The following is a 21,719-nucleotide window of genomic DNA, read 5'->3' as shown; positions in this document are numbered from 1 at the left end:
GCCACAGAAAGCGCCCACAGAAAGCACAGAAAACACAGCGCGCGCAACGTTTGCTACGCAGAGCCCCGGCGTAAAATGGCGCGAGCGAAAAAGAAAAATACCAGCAAAACGCAAGATCCACACGTCTCCAAGGGCAACGGCGAAGGAAACCAATCGTCGGCGCGGAAAAGAGAAAGAGATTCTTTATTTGGGAAAATTAGGTGAATAGTGGGGGTAAGTGACGCAGTAACTGTCTCTCAGGCGAGGACACCACAACCGCGACACCTGGGGGAAAGGGGAGAAAAGTATAGGAGAAGTTAGAGTTATAGTGGAGGAGGAGGCCTGGGGGAGTTAAACACATCACTGGGGGGAGAGGGGGAAAAAGAAAAAAAAAAGGGGGGGGACACACGCGATAAACGCATGACTCGGAAAAAAGAAAAAACACGGAAGTTCCGTTTGTTGGGGGCTTGGTCGGCGTGGTTCAGAGAAGACGGTCGGCCAGTTGCGCGGCTTCGATGTAGTTGAGGACCGCGCGCAGGGCAGGGCGCACGCGATGGGCTGATCCTACCGGGTGCAGAATGTCATCTACCGTGGCAGACGGAAGTCCCAGCTGCTTGAAGGCACGAGCGAGCGCTTCGCGGTGGGTGGAGAGGGCGGAGCAGGAAAGGAAGAGATGCGCCACGGTTTCCCTCTCTCCGCAGTCACTGCAGAGGGGCGAGGGCGCACCGCGGAGGCGGTGCCGGCGCTCAGCAGGCCAGACGGAACCTGTCCGCAGTGCGAGGAGGAGGGACCGCTCTTTCCTGGTCAGCACGTTTTCCGATAGAATGCGTGGTGGAGAGCCGGCGGCCGTGCGCTTGTCGGGGTGGTTTCGCACGAGCTCTCGCCAAAGGTTTCGGCGCGCTGAGTCCACGGAGTCCGCGCACGTTGTCAGTGGAACAGCTGGGTCGTGTGCTGTCTTTGCCAGGTCATCGGCAGCCTCGTTCCCTGCGATGCCAACGTGCGACGGTATCCACTGGAGAGCCACGTCGCATCCGTGTTCGCGCAGACTGTGGAGTGACCACGCCACACGTTGTGCGAGTGGGGGGGGCGCGTTCCTCTTTGGCGAGCTGGCGGAGGGCTGACCTCGAGTCAGTGTAGATTGTCGCGCGTGTGACTTGCGGCGTTTCGCGGATGAGGTCGGCAGCAAGGTGTATTCCTACCAGCTCAGCCGTCGTGGAGGAGGCGCGGTAGGCGAGCCGGCATTGGCGCTTCAATGCCAGCTGTGGTGCCGCGCAGGCAGCGGCCGCAGAGTGGTCCCGAAGCACGGAGGCATCAGTGAAAAACTGTGTCCTTCCATCAAGGTCCTGGTCCATTCTGGCTGCGGCTTCCTGCGCGATAGCACAGGCCGGTGTGTTGCGCTTCGAGCGCACGCCTGAGAGCTCGAAGCCGATGGGGAGCGGCACTCTTTGGTGAGGGGGGGGCCACGGGGGAATCTCGGGTGCGGAGTCCACGACGATAGAGTCGAACGTGTCGAATAGTGTTCCGACACGCGAGTTGGGCAGTGCCCGCAACTGGGACAGGATGGCGGCCCCATCCGGTGCACGTTGGAGGCGCTCGAGGTGGTAGAGCGCGCGCAGTTCGCCTGTGAGTGACGCCGGCCAGGCGCCTGTCTCCGCGAGCGTGGCAGCCACTCTCGAACCGCGCGGGAGTCCGTGACACATGCGGAGAACTCGGCGATGGTCAGCGTCGATGGCACTCCACTGTATGGGGCGAAGGCTGCACAGAGGAAGCGCGTAATGCACTTTGGACATTGCCATGGCCTCGTAGATGTTCATCGCGAAGGAGGCCGGGCATCCGGCTCCTCGCGCGAGAATCCGTCGGACCGCACCCTCGACACGGCGTGCTTCACGTCTCACACGGCTCACCTCCAAGTTCCACTTTAGTCTATGGTCTATGGTGATACCAAGATAGCGGACGTGGGTTTTCCAGGGCAGCGGAACACCGTGGAGTGTTATGGGGCGGGTTGTACGCCGTTCACTGGCACGCGGGTGGACGAGGAGTGCCTCTGTTTTGGCGGCCGAGATGCGCAGTCCTATGCTGTCCAGGAACCCGGCGACGGCCTCTAGGGCGTTCTGGAGGCACTTACGCACCCTGGCGAGGCATCGGGTGGGGCCGCGCACATACAGGGCGATGTCGTCCGCGTAGGTGACCGCGTGCACAGTGAAAGCGTCTTGTTTGGGAAGGCACTCGGTGAGCGGTGCTAGAACCAAGTTAAAAAGAAACGGGCTCAGCACGCTTCCTTGTGGCACTCCGGTGGTGACAGGGCGGCGCGTACTGTTCGCCTTCCCCACACGGACAGTCAGTGAGCGGTCCGCGAGGAAGGCTTCAATGTAGCGCAGGAGTTTGCCCTGCACACCAAGCGCACAGACCGCCTGGATGATCGTCGTGTGGGGGAGACAGTCAAAAGCTGACTGCACGTCGAGCAGAAGTAGCAGGGCTGTCTCCCGGTCGTGTAGCGCTTGTTCCAGGGTGCCAACAACCGCGGCAATCGCGTCAGCCGTGGCGCGAAGGGCGCGAAAGCCGCACTGTTGTGGAGGGAAGGTGCCGCTCGCAGTGGCTATCCATTGGAGGCGATGAAGCGCCATTGCCTCCATGGTTTTCCCCGGCACCGATGTCAGGGATATCGGCCGGTATGAGGCGAGGCTGCGCGGTGGCTTCCCGCGCTTCAAAACCGGCACGACCAACGCTGTACGCCAGGTATCCGGGAGGGAGCCGCTGTTGAAGACCTCGTTGAAGGCGACGAGCAAGAGTTGGCGCTGGTCGTCGTTGAGGTTCCGCAGCATGCTGTGTGTTATGCCGTCCGGCCCCGGCGCGCTGCGGTGACGTCTGCGGTTGAGCACACGAGCGAGTTCGTGCTCAGTGAACTCGGCGTCGCACAGGCAAGCGAGTTGCTGCGAGACGGCCGCGTCTGTCGGCGCAGAGGGCGATAAGGTCGGACGGTGGCCTCCGAGAGTGCCGGCACTCACGCTTGGAGGCGCAGGGAGGGCTGGGGTAAAAGCGTCTGCTAAGAGCTCTGAAAGTTCCAGCTCCGTGATGCCGCGGGCCACCGCAATCGCGAGCACAGGGTGGCGAGGGGCCCTTGGGTTGAGAAGTCCTCTCATGATGGGCCAGGCGCGATTACGGCGACGTGGATCGCTGAGAGACGAGCAGACGCCGGACCAGCTGTTGCGCCTGAGTCGCCGTGCCTGTCGTCTGCAGACCGCATCTATGCGATTGTGCACCGTCCAATGTTCGACACGGTCCGTGCGGGTCGCAATGCGCTGTGCACGTCGGCGAGCGGCGCGCAAATTCAGCAGCTTCACGTCAGGGCACGGGGAGCCGGCAGGCACAACACAGCGCGTTGTGGCTGAACGCGCGCACTCCGCTATGTGAGTGAAAAAGTCACTGGCGAGCGTTGGTTTCGCGCAAAGTTCACGAAAAACACGCCACCTCACGACACTGTACACGCGCTTCGCCCCGCGACTCGGGTGGCTGGGCGAGAGGGCGATGGGGTAATGGTCCGATCCGGCAGTGTCTGGGGCTCGTGTCCAGATGTACGAGCAGGACTGAGACACCAGTGCCAGATCGATCGTGGAGGGGCGTGTGTTGCGGCGCACAAACGTTGGCTCACCAGTGTTCAGAATGGAGAGACCTGTGGTGGCGATCGCGTCCGACAGGCACCGGCCGCGAAGGTCAGTCAGTCCGCAACCCCAGCTGTTGTGATGAGCGTTGAAGTCCCCACACACGATGCAGTCAACTGTCAGCGCCGCGGCGAGGCGGGGGACAAACGCGTAATCACAACGGAGGTTCGGGCGGACGTAGACACACGCAACCGAAGTGTCCACACCACCCACACGCACTGTCACTGCGAGGCACTCCACTGCGTCATCACAGAAACGTTCACAGGGAATGCAGGTGTGCGCGAGGGCGGCGCGCACATACAGGGCAGTTCGGGGCGAGCCAGGGGGATGACCGGGGTCGGTGCAGGGCGCATCAGAGCAGTTGCTCAGCGCGCACGTCGTCGGTCCGCTGTAGCCGATGAAGTTGTGAAGCGTCAGGTCCTCGGCGCGCGCGTGCGTCTCCTGCAGGGCGAGAATGTCGAATTCATGCAGAGCTTTGTGCTCCGCAAGTTCGGCGTGTCGGCGGCGCAGCGAGCGACAATTCCATTGCAGGATGCGCGGCCTGGAACGATTGCTGGGGTCCCTAGCCATGTTGGTTTAGGGCTTGTTGTGTGGCGAGAGCCGCGACGCACAGCGAGTGGGCAGGAGAGTTCGGCGGGAGAAACTCCAGCGCTGTTCTGACTGCTGCTGCGAGCACGGCGATCGCCGAATCGCGCCGAGCGCTCGCAGAGGGGTCGGCGGGAGTGGATGCTGGTAGCTCGTTGTCTGAGCTGCCTCCAGCGATGGAGGAGTACAGCAGCCCCTGCCTAGTTGGCTGGAAAACACGGGCCTGTTCGGAGGAGTTCTTCGCGGCGCCGTGTGTCTGCGCCACCTGGCTAGCGGTATCTCTCCTGGCCTGAGCGCGAGCCTCTGCGAGCTGCCGTTCCTTTTGCCAGCGAGGGCAGCGCGGTTCCGTGGCAATGTGCTTGCCACCACAAAAGAGGCATTTGGCCACCGGTGCTGTGCATTTCGACTGTTCGTGGTCTGCCCCACAGCGAAGACAGCGCCGGTCGAACGTGCAGGTGGTCTGGACGTGTCCGTACCGACCGCAGGATTCGCACTGAACAGGTCGCGGGCGTCGTGCTTTGACGGTTCGGCGCTGTTTGTACAGGGAGACCTCCGCGGGCGGTTTGGTGCCCTCAAAGCGAACGATGAGGTTCTTCCCTGAGCGCGAACACGCTGTTACAGGGAGATCGGACGCAATGTTTTTGCGTATATCGTCCTCCCCGAGAGCTGTGTCGACGCCGAAAATCATGCCGCTACAGGTGTTGTTGTTAGAGGCCCTCCTGGCGCGGACACTAATACCACAGATGTCTGTGATCGCGAGGAGGGGCTCGAGCGGGCTCCCGATGGGGACATCAGCGGCCACAACGTTCCGGCGAAAGTTTACGCGAACGCGCACGACACCGTCCACCGCGGCAAGGAGTGAAGAGATGGCCTCCTGTGTGGAGGTTCGAAAGTTCATCCTTCTGCTCCTTGGGCGGAATAGAGCCGTTTCCACAGGGCCTTTGGTGCTGGACGTGGGACGGGCCCTCTTCGGCGAGGGGCGTGGCTCAGCCGTGTTGGTGGCCGGAGGCTGTGGGGGACCGTTTGGTTTCGCTTTCGCTTGTGGTGGGCCACGTGGTGGTGCGGGTACAAGCGGAGCGCAGAGGGGTGTGCCAGGAGGGGCGCCGGTGGAGGGAAGCGAGGGGAACGCATCATCCTCGTCGCTTACAGCCAGCGTGCCCATGACGCAACTCGGAATGCTGCCTCCTCCAGCGGCGTGCTGGGAGGGGGGCTGCTTCCCTTTCCTAGCGCTCTCCGTCGCCTGTTTGGCCGCCGCGTCGGCCGCGTCAGGAGGGATCACCTGTTCGTCTGCTACAGTTGATTCCATGGTGTCAGTGGTGGCTGGGATGGGGACGAGGGTGGCCACCGCTGTCTTGGCTGTGCCGAGAGAGGAGGCTGCCTTTTTCTGAGGGGGCCTCGTGACATCAGCGGCTGCGGGAAAGGAGGGAAGAGGCGAACCGGCCAGGCGGGTTTCCTCTGAGCTGCTGTCCGCGGGAGGATCGGCGGGGTAGCAGGAAGGGGGCGCGGTGTGCTTCCAAGAAGGGGAAGTCTGTGGCGGGGGTGACCCGCGGCTGTTTGTCTCGCTCTCCTGCTGTGAGGGTGCGAACGTGATCTTGTCATGCTGTGTACAGCATTCCTCCCGGTTGCTGCTGCCTGTTGGCTCCAGAAGCGGGTTTTGGGGAGAGCGTTGCTTACTCTCTGGGTGCGTTTGCGACGAGGCTGGCGGCGAGAAAATGGCCGCGGTTGTCTGCTGGGCTGACTTTCCTGACAGGGATGAAGGGGTAGTGGGGGGTGCTGTCATGGCGCTCGCCTCACCCTTCCTGGCTTTGCCTGGCTGTGGTGCTTTCTTCGGGGCGGCCGGAGTCCTGGAGGCCTTTCGGGTGCGTGTGCGGGACACAGGCATGGTGTCCTTGCGTAGGAAGCTCGCCGCATCTTTTAGTTGCCGCGCGCGAGTGCGGTTCGTGCGGACTGGAGAGATGCGGGGAGGGCTGAGACGCCATGGCTCCTGAGTTGCTTGCTCGCGTACGAGGTTGGCAGCTTCTTTCATGAGGAGCTCGTACGTTTTCGAGTGGTTTAAATCACCACTCAGTGAGTAGCACGGGGGAAATCCCGGTGGAAGGTCGTCTGCCATCATGAAAGATGGATAGAAGATAGGCTATGGTGGGGGATCTACATTTGATGGCCTTGAAGCCCTAAGAAGGGCTGCGCACTGGGCGCGGTTCAAGAAAAAATAAAATAACAAACGTTCAGGCGCGCGTTAAATAACTCTGCATAAACAAAAATGACTGGGGAAAAGGAGAGATATTTACGCTGCTACGAGTAGCTGGTCCCACGACGGAGCTCCGCGAAAAACCGCGGAAAAGCGGCGGAGAACGGGAGGACGCGAAAGGGGCGAGGAGGGAGAGAGGAGGACGATCGCGCGGCGGCGAGTACACTGAATGGCGGTACTTTCCCAAGATCAAGGGACTTTAGGGCGCGTTAGAGTCACTGGAAAAATTTTCCAGTGACTCTAGGGCGCGTTAGAGTTACATATACCTTACCTAAAGGTAGCATATACAGTAACTCTAGGGCGCGTGGCAACAAGGAGCATTAAGCGGAAGGTCAGAGAGGCGGAGAGGACTTATTGGAAAAGAAGCCGGCTCTGAGTAACTACCGAAAGGGAAAAAACGAAATAAGGAGGGAAAGGTTTTATGATAATTCAAGGGGAAGCGCTTTGCTGTTTGAAGCAAGGTCGGGCTGCCTTAGAACGCGTAGTTATAAAGCGAGATATAAGCGTCAGCCTCCGATTATTCGGAGCGCTCCCGACCGCTCTGACTTCGAAGTGAGAGCGTGGTGCGATCTGGCCGGGAGGGGCACTAGACGCCGCGTTTACCGGCAGGTGACAGGGTGACAGTGGTGACAGCACGAGCGCGCATTTCAGAAGGGGAGAGCATCGGACGCGTAATACTTCGTACACGTGTGTTGTATTGTGTTCGTGGCGTTTTTGAGCGCTTGTGTGGTGAGTTCGCATGTACCAAGCCATAACTGCACCATGTCGAAACGGAGGCGGCTACTGAAGGCGGACGAAACGTAAATGGTGTTACAGCAGCTCGCAGACGAATGCCTTCACATCGATGACGCCGGGCAACTTAATAGCGTATGGCAACGCATTACATGCGAGTACAAAGCTTAATCGTGTTGGCAAAAACAAGCGCTCTATGCCGAGCTCGCGTGCGATCGTAAACGGCGTAGGAGACGGCCGGCGTCCGCCATGCTAGGCCTACCTCTCGGAATCGTGAGTGACGGCGAGCTATTGCGATGTGCTTGTCGTTCGCGAAGGCGTAGTTGTAGTGATTATTTTCTTTGTACAGAAGCATTAGAACGCTGTAATGGGCCGCCCTCTTGAGCGCCTTCTAGTGGGTCGCCCTCTTCGCCTCTCCTCGGAGCGCACGCCCCTCGTGCGCTTGCTCGTGAGAGTCTGCGAGTCTGCGCTCTGTCGTTACTGTCGTCGCTGCGCATCGTCGCCATCGATCCCGCCGTCAATAAACGCCTTTACAAAGTGGTGGAGAGTGCTGTACCGTCCCCACAACTTCGGTCTCCATCTGATGCCCCTGGAGCTTCGATCCCGTACCGTGCCATCTACCATGCCGCAAGACGCCGCTCAGCAAACGCCGCCTCCAGCTCCGACCGCTTGTCCCAGCGTCCCCCGTATCCGCGACCCTCCTGTCTTCACCGGCGCGGATGGCACCGACGTGGAGGACTGGCTCACTATTTACGAACGGGTGAGTGTCCCCAATAAATGGGACGAAGCCGGCAAGCTGAGCAACTTGGTTTTCTACCTCGCGGGTGTGGCAGGCATGTGGTACAACAACCATGCATCCGATTTCCCGACGTGGTCCGCTTTCAAGACCGCCATCGTCGACGTGTTTGGCCGCCCTGCCGTTCGTAAGCTGCAGGCCGAACAGCGTTTGCGAGAACGAGCTCAGCAGGCCGGCGAAACCTTTACCAGCTACATTGAAGACGTCCTTGATTTGTGTAAGAAAGCCGAGGCCACCATGTCGGAATCTGACAAGATGAGGCACATTATGAAAGGCATCGACGACGATGCCTTCACGATGCTGCTCGCCAAAAACCCCAGCACAGTGGCCGAGGTCATCACGCTCTGCCAGAGCTACGAGGAGCTGCGCCGGCAGCGGTCGATGACCCGTCGCTCTCCATCCCGCGACGCCGAGCTCGCTGGCTTGTCGACCATATCCGACCACTCCGCCTTGCTCGCAGAGGTGAAGTCATTCGTGCGCGAGGAAATCGCGCGCCAGTTCTCACTGCTGGACTTTGCTCAACCTCAGTACGTTCACCAGCCGTCAACCACCCTTCTCCCTCCCCTCCGTCGAGCGATTGAGCAGGAAATCGCGGAGGTCATGCCTGAGTACCACCAGCACCATCCGGCTCCTGCACCACTGAGTTACGCCCAAGTTGTCGCAAGGACGTCCCCAGTAGTACCGACGGCAGCCCCACACAGTTACGCCGAAGCCGCCGCTAGGCATCAGTCCTTCGAAGCGGCTGTGCCGGCCACCTACGCCGACGTAATGCAGAGGCCACGACCGCAGCCCACGATGCAGTCATATCAGTCGCTGCCCCGTCAATCACGTCCTGCGCCATGGGCTGGCCTTGCTCCAGCAAACCGATGGCGCACACCTGACAACCGCCCCATATGCTTTGCATGCGGTTACGCCGGCCACGTGGCGCGTTATTGCAATCGCGTCCAGCCGCCTCAAGTCGTGTCGCCCGCCACCAGCCAGTCAAACCGCACATTTTACGCCCCACCTACGCCTCTGTCACCGACGTCACGCCAAGCTCCATCTACTCGGCGCTCTCCGTCTCCCCGACGTCGCTCACTGTCGCCGATGCGCCCACGTCCGGTCGCACGCGACCAGGAAAACTAGCCGTCGCAGTCCACGAGGCAAGGGCTGCGACGCTATCGAACTGCGAAAGCCCTCAGCGAAGCCCATCGAACGTGATAGACGTTTTTGTGGACGGGGTTCGCGCATCTGCCCTTATCGACACTGGAGCCGCCGTATCCGTTATGGACGCTAAACTAAGCCGCCTGCTACGAAAAGTGACGACGCCACTTTCCGGTCTTTCCCTCCGTACAGCCAGCGCCCAATGTATTCACCCGACGGCGGTATGCACAGCCCGTGTCATCATTCAGGACGCTCTGTACGCCGTCGAATTCATCATAATTCCTGCATGCTCTCACGACGTCATCCTCGGATGGGATTTTCTCTCCCGCCACGACGCCGTAATTCATTGCGCACCCGCCGAAATAGAGCTCTCACCACTCTCTAATTTGACGCCGGCAGACAGTCCATCGGCTCCGGGCAAGGTACTCGTCAAAGACGACGTCAAAGTGCCTGCAAACTCATCAACGGCGGTGTCAGTCTACTGCGCCAGTCTATCCGACACCGTAGCACTCCTGTCGCCATATGACCGTGTTTGCACGAGGAAAGGCTTGCTGGTGCCTTTCGCGACCGTTCAAATCACTCAGGGCAGCACCTCTATTTTTGTAATCAACCCCTCTTCGTACAGTGTTACGTTGGTGCGAGGGGAATGTCTCGGCAGCGTGGAACCCCTCGAAGACGCACAAGTTATAGACGAGCCCGATGACTCGCACGGCCGAAGTTCCAGTACGCTCAGTGCTGTTTCGACGTCTGGTTCATCACCCGCTGACGTATTTGGTTCCTCCATAGCTGACAGCCTTACGCAGGTCCAGCGTTCTCAGCTTCTGGACCTGTTGGATTTCGCCCGTCTTTCGATGTCGCTCAAACTTCTCTCGGCCGCACGTCAGCCGTTACGCATGGCATCCACACTGGCGACCACCTGCCACTGCGGCAACGTCCATATCGCGTATCTCCCGCAGAACGCCGTGTAATCACCGAGCAAGTCGACGACATGCTTCGACGCGATGTCATTCGACCCTCTAACAGTCCCTGGGCGTCTCCTGTCGTTCTTGTTGCGAAGAAGGATGGTTCTGTGCGGTTCTGTGTGGACTACAGACGACTTAACAAGATCACTCGTAAGGACGTGTATCCACTGCCGCGAATAGACGACGCGATTGACAGCCTGCAAGGCGCCGAATTCTTTTCATCTCTCGATTTGCGCTCAGGGTACTGGCAAGTACCTATGGCTGATGACGCTCGACCGAAGACCGCCTTTGTCACGCCCGACGGCCTGTACGAATTCAACGTCATGCCGTTTGGGCTGTGTAATGCGCCCGCCACCTTTGAGCGCATGATGGATACCGTTCTGCGCAACCTTAAATGACACACGTGCTTGTGCTACCTCGACGACGTCGTCGTGTTTGCTCCGGACTTCTCCACGCATCTTCAACGCCTACGGCATGTTTTGACGCGTTTGAGCGACGCCGGTCTGCAACTCAATCTAAAGAAGTGCCGATTCGCAGCACGACAGCTGACAATCCTCGGCTACGTCGTGTCGAAGGACGGAATTCTTCCCGATCCAGCCAAGCTTCGGGCCGTGACCGAGTTCCCCAAACCTACGTCCGTCAAAGAACTGCGCAGTTTCGTAGGACTGTGTTCCTACTTTCGGCGCTTCATTCGAAATTTCGCGACTATCATATCGCCACTGACGAAGCTCCTCGGAAGTAACGGGCCCCTCCATTCGTGGTCGTCAGAGTGCGACGACGCTTTCGCAGAGCTCCGTCGTTTGTTGACGTCGCCTCCCATACTACGCCACTACGATCCTACGGCCCCAACGGAGGTACACACGGACGCCAGCGGTGTAGGCCTCGGCGCTATGGTGGCTAGAGGGGGAGGTGTCAGCATCGGCCGGGCTGCGCCGTGCAAGCCGGTGAAGCACATTTTCATGACGCCGACAGGTGGCGCGCTCGTCGTCTCCGAGATGCCTAGAGCGAGGTCTGGCTAAGTGGTCTCGTGGATTCTCTCCGGCAAAGTGCGTGTTATGTCACCTGTTGCTTCGCCTGCTTGGCTTTTGTTTGTGCGTATTGGTGCCTGATGGCCAAATGCGTTGCCGTAGCCACCGGCGCTTCGCGGGAAACCGGAATTTCCTAGTCAGCGAACGCGTCTATGGCACGCTGTCTACTAAAGCGAGAAACGCATGTTGCGTTTTTCGCGACCGAGAAACGTACGTATGTCGCGGTTTTTGCGAGCGAGAAAAGCATGTCACGTTTTTCGAGACAGATAAACGTATGCCGCATTGTTCGCGAGCGACAAACGCATGTCGCGTTTTCTCGCGAGCGAAAAAGATAATTGTGCGGCGAACGCCGGTGTTGCTGCCGGTCTCGTCAGCGCACAACATTTTCTGTCGTGAAGTTGTGTCGTTCCGTCGATAGATTATCCGTCGCTGTCACCGGACCAGAGGACGCGTGCCTTGGTTACTTTATATGATCGACCGAGCCTCGCAAGAAAGCCGAAAAGCGTCCGCTACATTGCGCCGACGCGGCTCACCTGCGAGTTTGTTGTTTTCATGTGCTGACGCTACGTGATGGCAAAACTGCAGAGACAGCAGAGACATTGTTTCGCCCCTGGATCCACTACGGGATACGTCTCGGACAGGAAAACAAGATAGAAATTAAGGTCCCTCTCATCGCAGTTATCACGCGCCGATGATGAACGTCGACCGCCAGGGTTGGGAACGTTCCATTCCACGAGCTGATAAGCCGCTGAGAAGAACAGCGTTGTCTGCGAACTTCACTTCGACAAGAGGTTTATATTTCGCAGCTACACACATGTGATCAACGGTGACACAGTGGAAATTCCCCGTGGTAGCCCTTCCCTAACACCAGATGCGGTTCCAGCTTTGTTCCCCAACGTCGCTGCGTACCTTTCCAAGAAGTTGCCAGCGAAACGGGGGGCAATAGCCCGCGCAAACGACCACCCACTGCATAAGCCCAGGTGCAGTGTTTTCCAATCGTTACACTCCACACAAAGCCTCAGCAGTACGAAGCAATTACCAAAGCTCTTGTTGGGCCAGCTTCATTGATATGTTTGCCTAATCTCGAAAATTATTTGGTTATATGGTGCGCCGTAAGAAGTCGTGAACGGAAAACGCGCCTCGCGTCCGTACCAAGCGCGCGGATGATATCTCGGAGCCGACAGACGCGCCCGAGGACGCGCCCATGCGGCGGCGCTGCCGTCGGCACCGAGATGCCTCCCGCGCCGTCGCATCGTCATGAAGAAATGCTTCGTCTCCGGCGCGCCGTTGCTCACACCTCCCCCTCTAGCCACCATATCGGCGCTGTCCTTGCGCAGCGCAAACCAGGGTTCCCAGAATATGTCGTGGCATACGCAAGCCGTACGCTTACCAGAGCCGAGACCAATTACACAGTCACGGAAAAAGAGTGCCTGGCGATCATCTGGGCCCTTACAAAGTTTCGACCTTATTTGTATGGTCGCCCATTTGATGTCGTCACCGACCATCATGCACTATGCTGGCTGTCGTCATTGAAGGATCCCTCAGGGCGTCTCGCCCGCTGGGCACTTCGCCTGCAAGACTACGACATCCGCGTGCTGTACCGCAACGGACGCCAGCATGCTGACGCCGACGCCCTCTCCATTGCCCGACGACAATGCGCCCTGCTCAGTATCTCACATAGCTGTTGCTTCAATCGACGTTCACACCATCGCTACCGAACAGCGCAAGGATAAATGGATCACCTCGCTGATCGACTTGCTGGCGGATCCGTCGGCAACACCATCCACTCGCGCGTTGCGTCGTCAAGCCCACCATTTCGCCATTCGTGACGACCTACTGCACCGACGCAATTACAACGCCGACGGCCGCCAGTGGTTACTAGTGATACCCCGCAGTCTGCGTTCTGAAATATGCGAGGCCTTCCACTCTGACCCGCAATGCGCGCACTCTGGGGTAACCAAAACTTACCACCGCATTCGACAACGATACTTCTGGCGAGGGATGTACCGCTACGTGCAGAAGTTTTTTCGCTCCTGCCTCGATTGCCAACGCCGAAAACCTGCAACGCACGTGTCGCCAGCAGGTCTACAACCATTACCTTGCCCTAACCGTCCGTTTGGGCGCGTGGGCATCGATTTGTATGGACCACTTCCTCTGACTTCGGCTGGTAACCGCTGGGCCATCGTCGCTGTTGACCATCTAAAGCCCGTTTCACATGACACAAAACAGAGCGATTTTCAGGCTGCGAATTCGCTCGCAGCGAAAAAAACGGCCGATCGCTCTCGCCGCAGCGGTCAGCGGCGAGCGACCAACATGTTGGAAATTTTTCGCTCTGTTCGCAGCGGCGGAGCGATTTTTCCGTCGAGACCCGTCGAAATTGTGCCGACCCGCGGCCGCGCCGTCGAAATTGCGCTAACGAGTTTGCTTTGGTTATGGCCGTTGTTGCGTATTCTCAAGTGAATTTAGATTGGAAAGTGTTTTTAAATGGCGAAACACGCGAGCTCTTCGCTACCGGTGATAAAAATTTAAGAATATCATAACGCACAGATTGTCACATTACATTCGAAAATTATGCCGTGTCTGCCACGATTAACGGCAGCAAGCAACTTTGCGCGCCGCGCCAGTCGCAGAGCGAAAATCGCAGACCATTCGCGGTCCATGTGAAACGAAACCGCCATTAGCGGCGGTTGCGAACAAAGCGAATAGAGCGAACCGAGCGATTTCCTTCGCTGCAATCGCGGCATGTGAAACAGCCTTAACGCGATACGCCGAAACCGCCGCCCTCCCAGCGGCTACAGCGCGCGATGTGGCCTCCTTCCTACTCCACCGATTCATGCTGCCTTCACGGTCCGCCCCAGGAGCTGCTCAGTGATCGAGGCCGTGTCTTCTTATCGGAAGTCGTCGAAGCCATTCTCAAAGAGTGCAACGTCGTTCACCACAAAACTACTGCTTACCACCCGCAGACGAATGGCCTCACCGAACGCTTTAACCGCACGCTCGGCGACATGCTTTCAATGTACGTCGCAGCCGACCACACAAATTGGGATGCCATTCTGCCCTTCGTCACGTACGCCTACAATACCGCCTCTCAGAGCACTACTGGTTTCTCGCCATTTTTCTTATTGTACGGCAGGCAGCCGTCGCACACCCACCATCCTTCCCTACAGGCCGGATCGATCTGAATGTGCGCCTATTTCGGACACAGCCAGGCTTGCTGAAGAATGTCGCGAGCTTGCGAAGACCTTTACAACGCACGAACAAGAGCGGCAGAAGAGCATTCGCGGTGGCACCACCACTTCTGAGTGCACGTTCCTCCCTGGAGCGCTCGTGTGGCTCTCGGTCCCGACCGCTGCAACTGGCCTCTCTTCCAAACTACTGCCCAAATACGAAGGCCCCTACCGTGTCGTCGAACGCACGTCCCCGGTCAACTACCTGATTGAACCCATTGAGCCATCTTCGGACATGCGCCGTCGAGAGGCCTCCAACGCTCAAGTTTGCGCAGCGCCGTCCGCCGCCCCAGCGGAGAGAGGGGAAAACTCCGGTAGCTGGGACGGGTCGCTCTTGCTTGGTTTTCCCATCGCGCGCGCGGAGAACGTGCTCCCCGGGGCTTTTATCTCGCATTTTTCACGCTATGGGTGCCGTTCCTTCGTCGTACTCGAAAGCAGGCACGCAGTCCTGCTGCATTGTGAACTGTCACAAAAGTTTAAAAATTTCGAAGAGCCGAAAACTTCCTGTCATGTTCTACCGTTTCCAATGCAAGCAGTCCGAGGAGCAGAGGCGTCAAGAGTGGATTATGGCAGTTCGCCGCGATGCTTTCGCGGTCTTGTCACCTTGAAGCAGTTTTTGTCGTACACAGTATTACGAACTATTAACGGGGAGAAACGCGATGATCGTGCTCATTTGAAAGGGAAGTGCGCTTGTGAACCAAAATTACAACAAATAGACAGCCGCTGTACGTTTCGAGATTGCGCGCTGGCTTTCCGAGTCAACCATTTGTAATGTTACAGCAGCGGAGCATTTGGGCTTATTACACCACAGTTTAAATAACGTACCGTGAGTACTAAGTGTTTAATTCAGCTGATTGCGGTACATTTCCCGTCGCGGCTCCCTGTAAACAGAATTAAGCTGTATGTTTGCACTGAGCGTTTATATTGGCCTTGCATGCGACACGCCGTGATTGCTTAGAAGGCTGAAGTGTTGCGCTGCTAAAATCGTGGTCATGGGTTCGATTCACGCATACAGCAGCTGCATTTCGATGGGAGCGAAATGCACTAACACCGGCGTACTTAGATTTACGTACACGTTAAGGAAACCCAGGTGGCCGAAATTAATCGGAATTAATCCACCACGGCGTGCCTCGTATTAATGTCATGCGTTCGGCACGTAATAAAAAGCCTTGCATGCCGCTTTGGAAACGAGCTGAAAAAAGAACCAAGGTGGCAATTAAATTTTCGATGGCTTCGCGAATTCAGATGCGCTTATTATTGGGCACAAATCTCGGCATAATCATAAACATGCGCGATCCCAGTGGGTATTGTATAGTATCAGGGACGTAGCCAGAATTTTTTTTTTTTTTTTTTTTTTTTGGGGGGGGGGGTCCAACCATACTTTATGTATGTTTGTGCGTGTGTTTGTATGTGTGCGTGTACATATACGCAAGCAAAATTGAAAATTTTCGGGGAGGGTTTGAACCACTCCCCCCCCCCCCCCCCCCTTGGCTACGCCCCTGTATAGTATGATGCTGACCAAGCGAGCTGTCGAAACAACCAAAGCGACATTCGAATAAGCGAACACGGTGCGTGATCAGGCGTCGATATTATTCGAAATGAAACATGCCTCTGCAAGAAACATGCATCGTCGAAGTGGGCATGAAATATTTATTTATTTTTTGTTTGCGTATATCATTATGCTGTCAAAGGGAGCTCTAAAAATATCCAAGGCGACATTAAACTTGCGATCCGACGTTGTTATCATTCGATGCAAACCTCGGCAAAAGTGAAACTCCCACGAAACTGAACACTGCGCATTGCGATGCAGCCAGTGACTCAACAGGGCAGATGTAAATTTATGCTCTTCACACTGAGCTCATAATAAATTTAAAGCCGCACGACAAACTTGGCATCCAAGCAATTGAAAGTTATCAATAGAAAACGCACGCGAAAGCGTGCTGGATACTTGCTGACAGCTCCGAGTATACACGACTGCCGCAACGAATGTGCGTTTTACCGGTAACATAATTACAGAACTCGCGCAGTCACCTCCCTACTCATGTCAAAGAAATGTGCCCGTTCAGCATCTGCACGCACGTAGCGCTCGCACAAACAGCATCGCCCTTGACGACCTGCTCGGTCCCGAAAAGGTGGTCGATCAACCGTCCTCCTCTGGTAAGATTCCCACCGTTAAAACGTTTTTTTTCCATCTCTGGGATCTTTCTAAACCTTCAGAGCAAGCGACACGTGAAGCTGCACGTGCACGGCGAGCAGAGAACAGCGCGTGCAGGGTGCCTGAACGTGCGGAGACAGCGCAGTCAAAAAGGCTGGTGTGGGGACAGGAGCGACCGGTTTTCGCAAGAAAGGCGGCGAAACGCGTGCGACGCAGCGCCCCCTGGCCGAGCTTGGGAGGCCTTGTACAGAAGCATTAGAACGCTGTAATGGGCCGCCCTCTTGAGCGCCTTCTAGTGGGTCGCCCTCTTCGCCTCTCCTCGGAGCGCACGCCCCTCGTGCGCTTGCTCGTGAGAGTCTGCGAGTCTGCGCTCTGTCGTTACTGTCGTCGCTGCGCATCGTCGCCATCGATCCCGCCGTCAATAAACGCCTTTACATCTTATATAACGAAGCGTGGCTGTGCAAAGTTGTTTGTTTTGTGCTTTATTACGAAGATACGAAGTCCTCCAAGTGTGCATGCCGAGGCGCCCTATGTGGGCGGAGCCGCTGATTGCTCGTTCGCCCCGTGTGTGCTGAATCGCCGTACGCCGCACGCCGGATCGGAGGCAAAAACGTACCATCTATCTCGTCCTTAAACCAGCAGCTCGGACGCAGGGTGTCTACCGAGTTGACTTTTCTAAATTCCCTGAGTTTTCCAGGTTTTCCCTGAGCGTTTTTGCTAAAATTCCCTGAGTGAAGCAGAACTTCGTTTTATGTCAAGATGGGTAGAGACCATATCGCTCGGTGATGTCACTCTCTAATACGCACGTTAGAAAATAAAAACGACTTAATCCCATTTGAATAGTACATAGAACAGTTAAACCTCAATATAGCGAAGTTGGTAAAAGTGGCAACTCACTTCGTTATATCGAAACTTCGTTAAACTGAAATTCGACCTTTCATGCAAGGCATAGTTACTGAAGGATTAATCTTAAACTGAAAATGCCACAAGAATGCTCAACTAATATGGCAACATGAAAAAACTTTTTTTTATTTTTTGCGTGAAAAAAAAATCAATTTTGTTGAGCGTGAAGTGCAGCAATCACAGTTAAATGCCTTGACGAGTGGCACATGTATATACGAAAAAAAAAATGCGGGTTTAATGCACTGCGGAATTGCGCTTGTTCTGCTGCTGCGGGTTGTTGTCAAATCCTCGCGCGTTGCCCAGAGCAATGCAACGCCTTTGCTACCATGTTGCCCAGCCGAACCATTTGCTCTCCATGAACGCAAAACATCGAAAACCATCCCACGTTAGAAAAAAAGAGTCACAGTTTCACCACGAGAGCAAAACAATAAATCCGATAGCAACAAAGAGGAATTTTATATGAATATGGGCTGGCAGCTCGCTCCTTCAGAAAACGCAGCCGCTGCACTGAGAGAAGTGCCCTATCTATGGCTCAGGGGCGGCTTCAGGTACCTAATGGGAGGGGGGGGGGGTACAAAGGCTGAAGCCCCCGCTCAGCAGTGCATTTTGGTGGGTCGCGCATATTTACAACAGCCCAGAGGGGGAAATGGCGGTGCGTAAGAAGCCTTCGTTGGAAATGTGCATAGGGAAGCAGGAAAAGGTAGAGCGATGAGAGAGGTAGAGAGCAGGGACAAGATTCTCTTTACCCCTTTTGGGCAGTGGCAGGCAAAGCAACCTGAAAAAGGGGGCAAACTCAACAGGCAGCCTGACAAAGGAGGTGGACGACAGGCACTGAAGGGAGGGGGCGGGGACTGGCTTAAGGGGGGGGGATCGCCGCTACGCACCCCCCCCCCTTGAATCCGCCACTGCTATGGCTTCAACGGAAGTTTTGCAATTAGAGCACAACACCTGCAAAGGTATGAGACGTCTGCTGATCCCCACTAAAGATACCGCGGCACACGCGACCACGCCCGCTGGTACAAAGTACGCGCTTCCTGTCGGACTTACGCAGCCCCCCCCCCCCCCAACCCGCTGGCTCCTATCTCCATGTGCCCATCGCGCGAACGAGACGGTCCCCGTTCGTCGGCAGCGCTCGCTCGCTTTCACTCGCGCATGGAGCATACGACGCGCGGGTGATGTAATCGCGATTTGGACTTGATAAGGAAGATCATGGCGAAGGCATAAAATTCGCGTCGGAGTGTCTGTACAATTGCTTTCGCAAAAAAAAAAAGCAATATAGCTGCGGGCTAAGATCTCATGAAAGCACGGTAACAGCCTGAATTACGGCACATCCGATTATGGTGGAAACGTTACTGTTTTCCGACATCGCGCGCCGAATCGAGCATGTGGGACCCGTGCTGGTGTCGCGAATTTCGGTCGCCGCTATGCCTTGGCTCTGAAAAGTTTTGTAATTCGGCTTTGTAGCAAACATCCACGTGGTGTGGCTGGTAATTGCGAGCTGCAGCCCCCCAAAATATCGGTTGACTGCCTAAAACTTGTTTCAGCACGTGCCCTCATCGGGAAAAAAAGAAAAAAAAAGCTTTCACTTGTGAGTTACGCTAGCTCTTGCCTGGAAATTTATTCTATTCTTCACGGAGTCCTAAATAGCATATTTGAAGCTCGGGATCCGAGCGAGTGAGCTCTCCGATCAGGGCCGTACCCAGGAATTTTTTTCGGGGGGGGGGGGGGGGGGGTTTGCGTGTAGAACGGCTGCCATTTTTTAAGATTTATACTGGCTTATTTTCGTGAATAAAACAAGTACATCGCTTACTTGTAATAATTCGATGGTACTTTTCAATTATTTGTACCCAAATAAAGAAATTGGTATGTCAACCTCAAATTCTGGTTAAAGCAAGAAATAAGTTTGGACAATAGCACCACCAAAGCCGGGGACACCGCGACCAACGGCTCCTGATGAAGTAACACAATGTAACCGCGGTTCAAAAACGGTATGTATGTGTTACAAGCTGCCACTGTAGCGTCGCCAGCGCGAAGTCGGCGACGGGAATGGCAGCAGGTTAGGTCGTTCCGTACGTAAGCAGAGACAGTGAAGAGATCAGAGACGTGTGAGGGGAGGCGAACCAGAATGTGTAGGTGCCATGCCACTCACCTTCCTTGGGCATTGCCCAGTGGTAAAGGCGTCACTTTGCCCAGCGTTGACTGTAGAACAAAGGTCACTAGTAGTTGCACTGCGGCCACCATCATTTCCCGGCGGCGCATGGGTGTCCTGCTTGTGTTCGTTCTCAGGTGATTCATATAAACCGGTGCATTCTCCTGAGTCGCTACAGAAGTTCGGACGCGCTTGGCTTTCCACCAGTGCTGAGGAGGGCGAAGTTTTATCCTTCGAAGGAGGCGGTTCTTCTCCGTCCGCTTCATCGGTTCGAACTTTCTTGAAGTAAGACGCAAGACTCCTTTGCTTCGTTGTTGCAGAGTGTCTTTTCATTTTGCTGCCGCAATCCTGTGCACGCACACAGAAGTGGCCAGTGGCTCCAAAAAGACGTTTGCGACTGCTTCGACTGCCTGGCGTGAACGGCGGGCGATGTTTTCTTCCTCTCTTATCCACTTTACAGTGGCTAGAATGTAGAAGTGTGATGAACGCGCCGGCTCCCGCGTGGCGCATGTGTTTTCTGAACGCCGCTACAGCTGGTGTGCATGCAGGCCCATTATTGTACTCCAGCTGCAGCAAACTGGATTAACGCTACTTAAAGACCTTTTCACAGAAGACTCCATGGGCACTGCATACTCCCCTTAATATACGTGAACCCCCAAGAATGCACTGCCGAGACATTTGCACTCCCGTGGTACAGTCCAGAAAGGAGGTGTTGCTCCGTTCCTGTGAAAAAGTCACCTTTTCACAGACGGCTCCCTGGGCGCCTGCATAATTCTCTCTGGGCTGCGCTAATTAAATAGCCGTGACCCCCCAAAAATGCACTTTGTAGGCTGTGACGTCAGCCTCTGTACTCCCGCGCGCAGCCCAGCTTGGCGGCGTTTTCTCTCCTGTGAAAGTTGACCGCTGGTGCCGGATTGTGTGCCAGCTGTATCCTCGCTTTGTGCGCTTTGTAGGGAGGCGCATATACCTTCTGTGTACAGAAGAGGTAGATTTCCTTGCGTGTGGTTAAGGTTGTTCGAAGTTGCTCGGATATGCCAGTCTTTCAGTAGATGTCATCTTCGATGATTCGTTTCGGTGGCGAGGACTACAGTTTGAGAAAAGTTTACCCTGCAGCCTGCGTCCTCGGAATGCGCCGCTGAGTTTTTCCGCTTAGGGGTTTCGTTCCCTGGCAAATTTGCGCACGTCGTATTGGTGTTGCCGTTGCTGTCGAACTGTTTACGTTCACAGAAGGAGACGCGCTTTTCGTAGGAACCCAAAGCCGACACGTGCGGTCCGCACAGACGGATAACTTCTCCAGCGGCAATGCACAAGGAAAGCATCTGGAATCAATAAAGGAGCTGCTACGGGGTGAAAGACGAAGGAACGCGAGGGCGAAGTGCAAAGCTGTACAAATAGGGCAGGTGCGAGGGAGGGAGCGCTGAGGTGTTCTGGTAAAAGGGTAGGTTTGAAGAAAGGAAGAAGAGGGAAGCAATGCCAGGAAAGTTGCAGTGTAACTTTGGCAGCTGGTGGTCGCTGTGAAGGCGTGTAAATATTTTAGTATCACCCGAAAACTTAAAGCATCAAAAAAATTTCGGGGGGGCTCAGAACCCCCTCAACCCCCCCCTAGTTACGGGCCTGTCTCCGATAACAGCCAACAAGCGTCGTCTTTTTTCTCGCCGATCGGGATGGCTTGCCAGATACCAGCCTTGTCGAAGACATCCGCTTCCTGAACGATCACGATCGCTTGCAAGATAACTCAAGCTCGTTACATCTACTGCTACCGCTTCTACAACTAATCATGCTTGTTACTTGACATGCGGCGATAACAAAAACACCATATCGGGCGCTAACGCACAGCACGCGCGAGAAAGAATACAGAACTACACCGCGTAGTCACAGAACACCCTGACAACATTGCGCGATACGATGTGTCGTGGTTCATGGTTCCCGCATGCTGCGCATTAGCCTGATTCTCTCCCACTCCACCGCTCCGAAGGCGATGACAGCATCGAGGTGCGCCACTTCCCCGCAGCCGCAGCGGCCGTTTGATTTGAAAAATGCGTTCACAAAATATCGAGCCAGTGCTACCGCGACTTTCGTTGCCTTTCAATAAAGTTACTGTGGATTTTCCCTGATCGGAGCACAATTTCCCTGAGTTTTCCCTGAGAATTTCC

The sequence above is a fragment of the Rhipicephalus sanguineus genome, chromosome 7, assembly GCF_013339695.2.
Source record: "Rhipicephalus sanguineus isolate Rsan-2018 chromosome 7, BIME_Rsan_1.4, whole genome shotgun sequence".
In the NCBI taxonomy this organism is placed as follows: domain Eukaryota; kingdom Metazoa; phylum Arthropoda; class Arachnida; order Ixodida; family Ixodidae; genus Rhipicephalus; species Rhipicephalus sanguineus.
This window is presented reverse-complemented; position numbering follows the sequence as displayed.